The following is a 10,027-nucleotide window of genomic DNA, read 5'->3' as shown; positions in this document are numbered from 1 at the left end:
AATATGCATTGCTAAGAACTTAATTTGAACAACTTTAAAGGCAATATTCTCAATATTTAGATTTTTTTGCACCCTCAGATTCCAGATTTTCAAACATCTCAGCCGAATATGATCCTATCCTAACAAATCATTTTCTTTTTTTTAATTTACACTTAATACTGGTTTTGTAGTCCAGGGTCACATAGGTAAATATGATCAAACAAAGCTATGAATATTAATCTGCATTATTATTCTTTTGATATTTTATTTAAAGAATTAAAAAAAAAAAATTCATTGGATAATAATTTAAAATTTGGGGGAAATATCATTACCAAATAAATGCTTTTCTCAAACACATGTTGGACAATTATTGGTACCCCTAGAAAATTATATCTCTGAAGTATACTCCCATTCATATTCACAATTAACATGAATTAACATAAACATGAAATTATCCAGCCATGGCTTCCTGTTTCACAGAAATATAAAGAGTAGGGGAAAACAAAGCCCAAATTCCATTAATCATCCATCACAATGAGAAAAACCAAAGAATATATTTGTCATGTGCAACAAAAGATGATTGAGCTTCATAAATTAGTGAAGTACCTATAAGCCTTAATCAATCAACTATACATTGATGCTGTTTTTGTGGAAATTTTGAAGTTTTTTTTACCTATTTATTACCAATTTATTAAATTCCTGATGGCGCTGCCGAGTCCGGTCGCCGTCCAGGTCGCTCCACTTAGATTATGTTTTTATTTACTTTTTTACCTACTTTGGCTTTCTCTTTTTACACACATTACCTCTGCACTGATCATATACGGAAAGGAAACACTTTTGGACATTGGACACCGCTTCACTGACCTGTTTCAGGACACTTTATCCTCCAACCCATCGTGGCCATCTGAGATTCTCCGGAACGCCGAGATGAACAATGGCCACCTGAATAACCACCCGAGGCGACGGATCAAGAAACACCGCGGGAAACGTGCTGGGATTCGCAACAGACTAAGGAAAAGAGCACACAGCCCTTCTTTACAGAGCATTCTGCTCGCCAATGTCCAGTCTCTGGAGAATAAGATGGACAATCTTAGAGCCAGGATAAGTTTCCAATGGGACATTAGGGACTGTAACATCCTTTGTTTGTCTGAAACATGGCTCACGCCCTTGGTCCCGGACGCTGCTGTAATGCCGTCTGAAAAATTCTCTGTTTTACGGATGGACAGGACAGCTGAGGCCGGCAAATCCAAAGGCGGAGTAGTGTGTTTCATGATTAACAAGAAATGGTGTGACCCCAGGAATATCTCCACTCTGTCGCGCTCCTGCTCGCCTCATCTAGAACATTTACCGATTATTTGCTGCCCATTCTATTTGCCTCGGGAGTTTTCATCGATCATTATAACTGCTGTTTACATCCCTCCACATGCAGACACCGGCTTGGCTTTGTCTGAGCTTCACGATGCGCTCAGCGGCAACATCAACAAACATCCTGACGCTGCTATTATCATTGCTGGAGACTTTAACAAAGCCAAACTAAGGCAAATTATGCCTAATTTTAACCAACATGTATCCTGTCCAACCAGAGGACCGAACACACTGGATCATTGCTACACTCAGTTTAAGAATGCTTACAAAGCTCGCTCACTAACGGCTTTCGGTAAATCGGACCATGCCACCATTTTCCTCACACTGGAATATACACAACGGCTCGTTCAAGATCCCCCGGTGCAGAGGGTGGTGACGCGATGGTCTGCCCAATCAGAAGCAACGTTACAGGCTGCTCTTGATGACATTGACATGTTTCGTGCAAGTTCATCTGACGTCAGCGAGTTCACGGATGTAGCATTAAGCTTTGTAAACACGCTAGCCGAACAAGCTACGAATACAATAACTATAAGGACATTCTCAAATCAGAAACCGTGGGTGGACAGATCAATCCATGCAGCAGTAAACAAACGCACTACTGCTTACAATGCCGATCTTCTGTTGGGGAAACATGAGCGAGTACAAAGCATCGTGCTATGCTCTCCGACGCGCAGTAAGAGCCGCCAAACACAGATACAGGGAACGCATAGGGGCCGTTTACACCTGGCCACTTCATGCGTTTTCTCAGATCGGATAGCTATCCGATCGTGAAAAGACCAGGTGTAAATGCCCTCCGAAACGCATTTGAGACGGATTTGAATCCGATCGCTCAAACCACTTCAGGAGGTGGTCTGGGCCGCATTCCAGACAAAACTAGACAAGTGTAAATGCATCTGGTTGTTAAAACCACATATGTAAATTGTACTCCTCCCCAAAATGCAAAAATAAATAAACGTGTGAGGGCGTGTTATAAGCTATATGTAATGTTATAGCCAGATATGACGACGCTACTGGAACACGCACCACCAGATGAGAAGCTGAGCATATATTCATTAAACCAACGTGCAAACTATCGCAAATCAAAGTGAAAGTAAGTCGCGAACGCTTAACACACAATCATCATCATTAATAGTAGAGAAGCTAAATGATCTTACCAGTGCTGTTGCCGCTCTCTCTTATTGCGGTCTTTGATTTTGAAATTTTAGCTGATGATCAATAAAATGCAGCTCATATCTGTTGCTTTCGGTGACGTGCACTCCATTAAATCTGCATATAGCGCGGGAATTGAAGATCGGATTTAAATCCGTTTCGCAAAAACACATTCATGTGACCAGGTGTAAATGGAACCGTTTTGATAAATCAGATAACTATCCGATCTGAGAAAACGCATGAAGTGGCCAGGTGTAAACAGCCCCATAGAGTCACATTTCCAGCTAAATGACTCCCGACGCAAGTGGCAAGGACTAAGGACCATCTGTGCCTTTGGACATAAATCCTCTGCAGAGGTGAGAGCAGATCCGTCGCTGGCTGACGAGCTAAACACTTTCTACGGCCGCTTTGAAAGCAATTTAAGCAGTGTAAGTCTGCCGATTAGCGCATCAGGAAGCAACAGTCAGATCAGCGATCATCATGCGATCACCGTGTCGGAGGGCACTAAAGCGAGTGAATGTAAGGAAAGCAGCCGGACCTGATGGGATTTCTGGCCGTTTTCTGCGGTCCTGCGCTGATCAGCTCGCTGGTTTGTTTACATCCATTTTTAATGAGTCCCTTGCTACATTGGTGGTTCCCACCTCATTCAAAAAATCGGTCATCATCCCTGTGCCTAAGAACAATAAACCCTCCTGTCTGAATGACTATCGTCCAGTTGTCCTCACATCAATAGTCATGAAGGTCTTTGAGGGACTGGTTAAAAACATCATCTGCTCCTCCATACCGGATACTTTGGACCCTCTTCAGTTTGCCTATCGCCCAAACAGATCCACAGATGATGCCATCTCTCACATCCTGCACTCTTCTCTCACACACATTGACAGCAATAACAGGAACTATGTAAGGCTGCTATTTATTGACTATAGCTCAACTTTTAATACTATAGTCCCCTTAAAGCTAGCTTCCAAACTCATGGACCTCGGCCTGAATTCTTCACTCTGCAACTGGATTCTTGATTTCCTCACCGGCAGACCTCAAGTGGTGAAACTAGGCCAGTACACCTCCAGCTCCCTCACCCTGAACGTAGGAGCCCCGCAGGGCTGTGTCCTGAGTCCCCTGCTCTACTCTCTCTACACACATGACTGCGTGTCTTCGCACAGCTCCACATCCATTATCAAATTTGCTGATGATACTGTGGTTCTGGGCCTCATTCACAACAATAATGAGGCCGCATACTTGGATGAGGTAGAGAAATTAACATCATGGTGCCAGGACAACTGTCTCTCTCTGAATGTGAGCAAAACTAAAGAGCTGATTGTGGGCTTCAGGAAGAGACAGCAGCAGCCCTATACTCCTCTTATGATCAGTGGGACCCCTGTGGAGAGGGTGAGCAGCTTCAAGTACCTTGGTGTAAACATCTTCGAGGACCTGACTTTGACTACTCACATTCAAACACAGGTTAATAAAGCCAGGCAAAGACTGTACCATCTGCGACAGCTGAGGAAATTCAGGGTCTCACCAGCAATCCTGAAAACTTTCTATTCTGGGGCTATAGAAAGTGTATTGACTCAGTGCATCTCAGTGTGGTATGGGAACAGCTCCAGTCAAGACTGCAAAGCCCTGCAGAGAGTTGTGCGCTTAGCTGAGCGCATTTCAGGGTCTGCTCTCCCCTTCTCTGCAGGACATCTACCTCAAACGCTGCAGAAGTAGAGCTGCTAAAATCATCAAAGACTCCACCCACCCCAGTAACCATCTTTTCACTTTGCTGCCATCTGGTAAGCGCTACCGTAGCCTGATGGCAAAAACCGAGAGACTCAGGAGGAGTTTCTTCCTTCAGGCCATCAGGCTCCTAAACTCTAAACCAGCCTCTTAACTTCTTCATATCTCCACTTAATATTCACTTCATCAGTAAGATATTCATCATTCACTGCCTCACATTGACAGTGTCACCCTATTTGCACATTTGCCTCTTGTACATTCCTGTGTATCTTAATATTTAAGACTACAGTAAAATGCACATTGTACATCCCTGTATATCTTAATATTTAAGACTACAGTTTACTTTCATGCACATTATTTTGCGTTCTATATTTAATTCTACAATATACATCTTTTTTATATTTTGATTGTTTACTTTTATTTCATTCTTACATAGCTATATTAATGTATATTTTCATCTGTGTTGTTTTCCTTAATAATTGCACTGTCCATGGAGCGGACCTGACTCACATTTCACTGCTGGTTATATATGCTATATATAATTTTGTATGTGACGAATAAAAATCTTGAATCTCTTAAATCTTACTGCACAGTTACTTAACTAGGCCATAAACTGGCTCATGAAAAATTATTTTTTAAAGAAAAAATCACTTAAATGTCAATCTTAATTAAATCGAATTTGTTTTTAGTCATTGCCCTGTGTTAGGGATAGAATACTGACATCTGCTGGTTTGTGGAAAAACTTTAGAAATTATAATTAAAGAAAGAAAGTGCAATGACCACATATATATATCCTATAGAGGTCCATAGGGATTTTCACTTAATTTTTCTTGACGCTTCAACTTCTCACAACTTTGATGAATTTAACAAAGTAAATAAAACAATATAATACAAAACAAAACAACAGCACCAATAAACTGTAATGAACAGGAGTAAAGGGTACACAGAACAATACAACTTTATATAAATCACATGGCTAATAAACAAGTGAAAGAACAAGCAGAATGCAAAACACTGATAATGGTACTTCGTATCATGAACTAAAGTACATGCACATTTGGCAGATGTTGATAGTATGAGTAATGCAGATGTTCTTCCTGCAGTTTGTGCAGTGCCTTTTGGACTTCACATCTTTGTTCCGTGGACACACCTCACAGCACTTTCTTTTTGAGGATGGAGGTTGAGTGGAGGGTCCTGGAGCCTCTTCACTGTCAAGAGGAGGATCTTGCATTTTCCTCAATAATTTGACTGAGGCTGGTGTACTAGGCAGGTGTTTTCGGCTCTTCATGAAAGAGACTTCTCTGGAAACATTTTCCTCTCTCCCATGCAGGATTTATCTTTTTCCACACCACAAAAGCATTAATGGCAGACACGTCAATCATGGCTGAAAAAAACAGCCATTGACCAACAAGCTTTTTTCCTCTTGCAGCTGTAGGTTGCAATCATCTGCCATATTACAAAGACACACAAATTTGTACATTCACTGACAAAAGAAATGCATTATATATTTAGCAAATGATGCATATGAATATCAAATTTGGAAATACCTTGTCAATGTTGTCAACTCCTCCTTTGAAATGATTGAAATCCAAGATTACTTGAGGCTTCTTGTCCCTTTCCTATCGCTTACTATGGCCTCATTGTGGCAGGAGCTCATTAGTAACACATTTTTGCCATTTTTGGGACGATAAGATACAAAGCAATGTGTGTCACTGAAGGCAAAGACAGAAGAAAAGCAATCTCTGCCTTTTGTTGAGAGAAGAGCAGGTGGAAGCTCAGGCTTATTTCTTCTTATTGTCAACCATTGTTAGCTGTTTTTTTTAGGAGCTTCTGGCCAAGGGCATGTAACGTAAAAAAATAATTGTCACAGGTTATTATGCGTCCCTGAAGACCAGCGGTCAAGTCGAGGACCACTCGCATACCCTGTTTTTTTTCAGGCTTTCCACCTAGAGGCTTTGCTGTGTACAGATGCATATTCCAAGCATAACTTTTTCTGGAATCACATGCAGCCCAGATCTTGATTTCGTACTTTGCAGGTTTGCTGGGAATGTACTGCTTGAAAGCACATCTTCCTCTGAATGGAAGCAAGCACTCATCTACAGTTACATCTGGGCCTGGGTTATACATCAGAGAGAGATACTCAACCCATGATGTCTCGGATTGCAGCCAGCTTGTCAGTCTCACGTCGACCTGTTCTTGTGTACTTGTTGTCAAATCAGATGATTCTTGAGAATGTTGTGAATTTCTGCAGTGACATGATGGCCCGAAAAATCAAACGACCAGTTTCAACATCCCACAAACTTGTCAAGGCCTCATTGCGTGAGCAATAAACACTGGCAAGAACGATCAAACCAATAAAAGCTTCAAACTCTATCCCATCTACGTCATCCCAGCTGTCACCATGCACTTTTGCTTTACAAATTTGTCTTTTCAATCAAGCTGTTCTGGATTTACATCGGAAAAAATAATAAAAAGGCTGAATTTATGTCATCGACGCGAGAGCTTGCATACCTTGTTTCATGATCCTTGATGCTGAACCTCTTCCTGGCCTCTGTGGAGGTGGAGTAGTATTCCAGATAATGTTTCCATTTTTAGACAAGATTTCGTCTGCATGGCCTTCCTCCTCATAATCCTCCTCTTCAGATTCCTGGTAATCCTCTTGAAACTCGGTTTCATTTTCTGTGTCAGTAGTAAAGTCCTCAGGATTATCTGGGTCAGTGTTTTTCAGGCATTCTTCATTATCACTTTGATCCAATATGAAATCCAGGGTCTCCTCAAGACTGTACCTTTTGGCCATGGTGCGGTTACAGAATGAGCTGTGTGCGGGACCCAGACTGCCACTTTTATACTTTAACTGTGATGTTTTCAAAATACTGCTGCAGCTCTTTCATCTAACAGTAAACTTTCTCAGAGTGCAAAAGTTTTTCTGCGCTTTTCCCTCTCTCTCTTTCTCTCTCTATGTGTGTGTGTGTTCCATGTTGCATTTGTGAAATTTTTATTTATGCCATTTTCTGTAAAAATGCTCTCTGTTGCACATACATGTGTGTGTGTGTGTATAAGATGGAAAGTTCATTCCACTTTTTATTTATTCTCCAGGACCAGAAATTGGTTTATACGTAGATATTTTCAGATTTATAATGGATTTACTTCTATTTTTTTTTTGACAAACAAAATTAAAAAGTTTTTTTTTTGTAAAACACCTTAAACATTTTTTTTTACACACCTTCAGAACAACCAAATCAAGCTCAGTTTTTTGTGCATGTTTAGATAAGATTATTTAGGAAAGGTCACCGAGTTTCATGCCCCTGAGATGAAGGTAACACTTTTAAAAAATGAAGGAAAAATCCAGTGGGGTCCCCTAGGACCCCAAACACTGGTTAACCCTTATGCGTTGTTGGGGACGTTTTCGTCCACTGGGGGGTAAAGTTGAGTCTTATTTTGGCCACAACTTTCTCTGTGTTTGAGCTAATGGAATGATTTTTGGTGACAAATCTTATTTTGACCCATATTTTGGGAAAATGCTTTGAAATGTTTCAAAAACTCAACGGTACACTGTGGGCAAATTCACTAACCTTTCGGGATCTTCGTGGATGAAAACATCCACTAAATTAAACTGCTGTAAAAATGTACCAGATATTTTTTTTTTTTTTGCATAAATCTATTAATCAACCTCAGTCCCTAAACTACCAAATGTTTGCAAAACCCAATATTTTAACTCTTTAATTACCAAGTTCATAAATGATGTCACTGATTTGGAAAAAAAACACAAAATTACATATTTTAAATATAAAAAGTGATTGTGGACTGGATATTTTTTTTACCTTTTATCACAGTCTTGGGCATGTCAAAGATTATTAACAAGATTGGCTTTGATGCATTGTTAGTTTTTGTGCAGCATTAGATTTTAATGTTTTCTCCCTCATTTGTTGTTGGTGGCTGTTTGTGTCCCAATGATTTCCAATATAACGTCATTTTTTGATTACAAAGCCATGACACCATATAATCATGTATTCTTGATTGTTTGTGGTTTTTTCCTTTTGGGAAGAGGTAAAATTTGTTATTTTAACGGTTGATCACTAGGTGGGACCATTAACCCTTTTAATAGGCCGGTGCAAAAAAAAGGCTTCGTTTCTGGCTTGTATATGGAGTTATATGGAGTATAACAGCAAATTATAGTGTTTGTGTGTGAAACACAGAAATGGGTCACTGAGCTCAAAACCAAGCTTCTGCTAAAGCCATTCCAGTCCTCTGACCTGAACCCTATGGAAAATGAGAGGAGTGAACTGAAGAGGAGAAGCACCAACATGGAGCTGGGAATCTAAAGGGTCTGGAATGATTCTGGATGAAGGAATTGTCTCTGATCTCTTGTCAGGTGTTCTTGTCAGAAAATTTAGACCTGTTAAAGTGGCAAATGGAGGTTTTAAAAAAGTATTGAATAAATGGCTAAATCGTTAATTGTGTCCAATGTGTATTAGAAAAAAACATTTCATAATTAAATTTCCCCCCATTTTAAATTCTTATCCAATGAAAGGTTAGACTTTTGTGATAAAAAAAGACCAAAAGGATAAACAATGCAGTTTAATTTTCACAGCCTTCTTTGATCATATTTACCAAGGGTGCCAATATTTTTGGCAATGATTAATATATATATGTATATATATATATATACACATATATATATATATATATATATATATATATATATAGTCATGGACAAAAATATCGGTAGCTGATCACAGACAAATCTATTGATTTCTTTAATGTAATGGCCAATAAAAAATGTTTTAATTTGTCAGAATTTCCAAGAATTTGTCAGAAAGTTTTTATTAATTGCATTTTTGTCTCATGGCAAGTGCAGATGCAATGTAAATGAGATATTATGGTACTATACAATATTTTGACTTGGTCACTTCTTGTATATACCTTTATATTTGTACTGTACAGTCTAGTCCCATGTATTGTCTATAGTTTCATATTCTTTTTTTAACACCAGTCAGTAAGAGTGCTCCTAATTTCAATGTATGCAGAAAAAAACATTGACATTTCAAGTTTTCAAATCAATTCAAACGTTTAATTTAGAAATTTAAAACAAAGCTCCAAACATCATGACTTTAAACTATTAAAACTAAAATTATAAAATTACTTTTTTCTCTATGCAAGTACAATCAGCAGACCATTTAAATTAATGATAAAATATTAAAAGTAAATATTATGTATTAATAAAAAGATAACGTTAAATCACAGAATTTACACTTCAATTATGAGAATGCAGTTTTCTACATACATTGATTTTTTTTGTGGCACCCGCCACAATATCAAAACTGACCTTCACCAATCGACTGGACTGGGATTGGAAACCGCTGCTATATACAAAACCCAACACAACAACAAGAAAATCTAGTAAAGTTAATAGGCTTCTGCAAGACGAACACAAACATGTAATCTGCCATTGTTTTTGTTGTAATGTGAAGTAGCAGTGTCTGACTAGGTTAAAGATGTGGGGTGATGATTTCATAGGGGTTGGCAATATGGAAGTAATATGTTTTTTTAATTTTTTTTAAAATATCATGATTCACAATTTTTCACGATTCTTTATCATGTTGGTAATACTATTTTACAAGTTGTCTGAGCATAACAGCTAAACCAATTTACCTATTATAAAGAATAAGCCTTTCAAGGGATCAAAAAAGGCAAAAGTGGTCAAGGTAACAATCTGTCATTACTTATCTTTGTTATTAAAAAATAAGAATAAAGATACACATTACAACTACACATAATATACAAATAAAACAAACAAGGGCTTATTTTCAGGTAA

The 10,027-nt window shown here is 38.7% G+C and overlaps 1 long non-coding RNA gene across 1 annotated transcript in view; it reads left to right on the top strand.

The window, feature by feature from the left end:
- Positions 1–10,027, top strand: part of LOC132106189 (uncharacterized) — a 228,828-nt gene that overhangs the window by 143,091 nt on the left and 75,710 nt on the right. The window lies entirely within an intron of this gene.

Source organism: Carassius carassius, chromosome 26 (genome assembly GCF_963082965.1).
Source record: "Carassius carassius chromosome 26, fCarCar2.1, whole genome shotgun sequence".
NCBI classification, from domain to species: domain Eukaryota; kingdom Metazoa; phylum Chordata; class Actinopteri; order Cypriniformes; family Cyprinidae; genus Carassius; species Carassius carassius.
This window is presented reverse-complemented; position numbering and strand designations above follow the sequence as displayed.